General features: G+C 40.8%; 1 non-coding gene across 1 annotated transcript in view; it reads left to right on the top strand.

Moving 5' to 3' along the window:
- The first annotated feature begins 1,878 nt into the window (after positions 1 to 1,878).
- The window catches only part of LOC143364519 (small subunit ribosomal RNA), a 1,919-nt gene continuing 1,647 nt past the window's right edge, over positions 1,879 to 2,150 (top strand). Inside the window, exon 1 of the ribosomal RNA XR_013084165.1 lies at positions 1,879 to 2,150. This exon is cut by the window's right edge and continues 1,647 nt beyond it. This is a non-coding gene — a ribosomal RNA (small subunit ribosomal RNA).

Below are 2,150 nucleotides of genomic sequence, written 5' to 3'. Positions count from 1 at the left end.
TTTTGTCGACGGAGTAGCACATCCGTCCATTATTTGCTAATAACTCGATAAATAATAATTGTAGCGAGTTTGGTGTTATGATATATATTGTTAGAAACCGTCTATATTACAGTGATATCACGTCGAATATCGTCTAGGACCGATAGGGAAAAAGTTTCCTCTTGGCGGTGGGACTTAGAAAAATTTTCGTCGAACGTCCGACGGAGTAGCACATCCGTCCATTATTTGCTAATAACTCGATAAATAATAATTGTAGCGAGTTTGGTGTTATGATATATATTGTTAGAAACCGTCTATATTACAGTGATATCACGTCGAAAATCGTCTAGGACCGATAGGGAAAAAGTTTCCTCTTGGCGGTGGGACTTAGAAAAATTTCCAGAGTTTTGTCGACGGAGTAGCACATCCGTCCATTATTTGCTAATAACTCGATAAATAATAATTGTAGCGAGTTTGGTGTTATGATATATATTGTTAGAAACCGTCTATATTACAGTGATATCACGTCGAAAATCGTCTAGGACCGATAGGGAAAAAGTTTCCTCTTGGCGGTGGGACTTAGAAAAATTTTCGTCGAACGTCCGACGAAGTAGCACATCCGTCCATTATTTGCTAATAACTCGATAAATAATAATTGTAGCGAGTTTGGTGTTATGATACATATTGTTAGAAACCGTCTATATTACAGTGATATCACGTCGAAAATCGTCTAGGACCGATACTTAAAAATTTTCCTCTTATTTGTGGGACTTAGAAAAATTTTCAAAGTTCGGTGAATTATGAAAAGTTGGTTATTTTGTGTAAAATAATATAGAAATGTTAAAATTTATTATATTTTGTGAAAAAAATTTTTATACTTTTTTCGCTCTAAGTTCCAACAGCCCCGCCGGGAGGTCTGTTGCCGCGGCGGTTTGCGGCCATAAGCGCGCGTGCTATTGACCGCGCGGCGCCGGCGTCCCGGCCGGCCGTTCGGTATCTATAAGAGAGTCGACGGTTCGGTCGAGTCGGTCGGTGCAGCGCGCGTCTGTGGCTATTCTACGATCTCGGTCGAGAAGCAGTCATGGGCGCCTCGAGACTTCGGTCTTGACTGTTTCGTACCGTGCTTCGTATCGAATTATTCTCTACACAGCATTGCCACGGGTCGGTGTCCTAGACCGAATGGCCCTTATGTGGCGAGCCTTCCCTTAGTGGAGGTTGGTGACTTGTATTCACTTTTGTGTTTACTCGTACTAACTGAGCATCAACTCTTATGTCCGAGCGACTAAGGTATGAAAAAGAGAAAATAGAGTTAAAGAGAAAAAAAATTCTGTCTTTTAAAGACAGAATAAAGAGAAAAATTCGTTAAATAATAGAGGTGTCCTATTTCGTTTATGCCCAGCGCGAGAAGATGGCATCGATTTCTCGCAGTCCAGCATGCGTCCTGTCCGCGCTTCCTCGGCACTTGTGTCGATTTTGTCCAGCGCAGTGGTTACGTGCTTCCGCGAGAGATGGATGTTCGGAAGCTATACGCGCCTCCACGATTAGGCAAACCATGTTATTATACGAAACGAATGTATGAAACTTGTTTCAATAAGATATTTATAAGAAAGTTGAAACAAGTAAAATATCTGAACAAGATAAGATATTTATAAGAAAGTCTTGTTCAAGATATACGTATAAAATTGAGAAACCGAGAACGCAGAGGAGGAGGAGGTATATTTGAAAAGGAATTTGTTCGAGGTTGAATATTTGTAGAGAAGAAAAGATATATGTATCTCGTGCAAAAGGTTCTCTGAGAATTTGCACGAGTATAAAATATATATATGATTGGAAGAAAAAGTGTCGTCGACCTGTCTCGAAGAGAGCTGGCGGCGAAGACATTCGAAAAATTGTCGAAGCTCCCTGGTTGATCCTGCCAGTAGTCATATGCTTGTCTCAAAGATTAAGCCATGCATGTCTCAGTACATGCCGCATTAAGGTGAAACCGCGAATGGCTCATTAAATCAGTTATGGTTTCTTAGATCGTACCCACATTTACTTGGATAACTGTGGTAATTCTAGAGCTAATACATGCAAAACAGAGTTCCGACCAGAGATGGTAGGAACGCTTTTATTAGATCAAAACCAATCGGTGTCGGGCGTCTACGTTCGTTCATCGTTTGCTTTGGTGA

The sequence above is a fragment of the Halictus rubicundus genome, unplaced genomic scaffold (genome assembly GCF_050948215.1).
Source record: "Halictus rubicundus isolate RS-2024b unplaced genomic scaffold, iyHalRubi1_principal scaffold0624, whole genome shotgun sequence".
NCBI lineage: Eukaryota > Metazoa > Arthropoda > Insecta > Hymenoptera > Halictidae > Halictus > Halictus rubicundus.
This window is presented reverse-complemented; position numbering and strand designations above follow the sequence as displayed.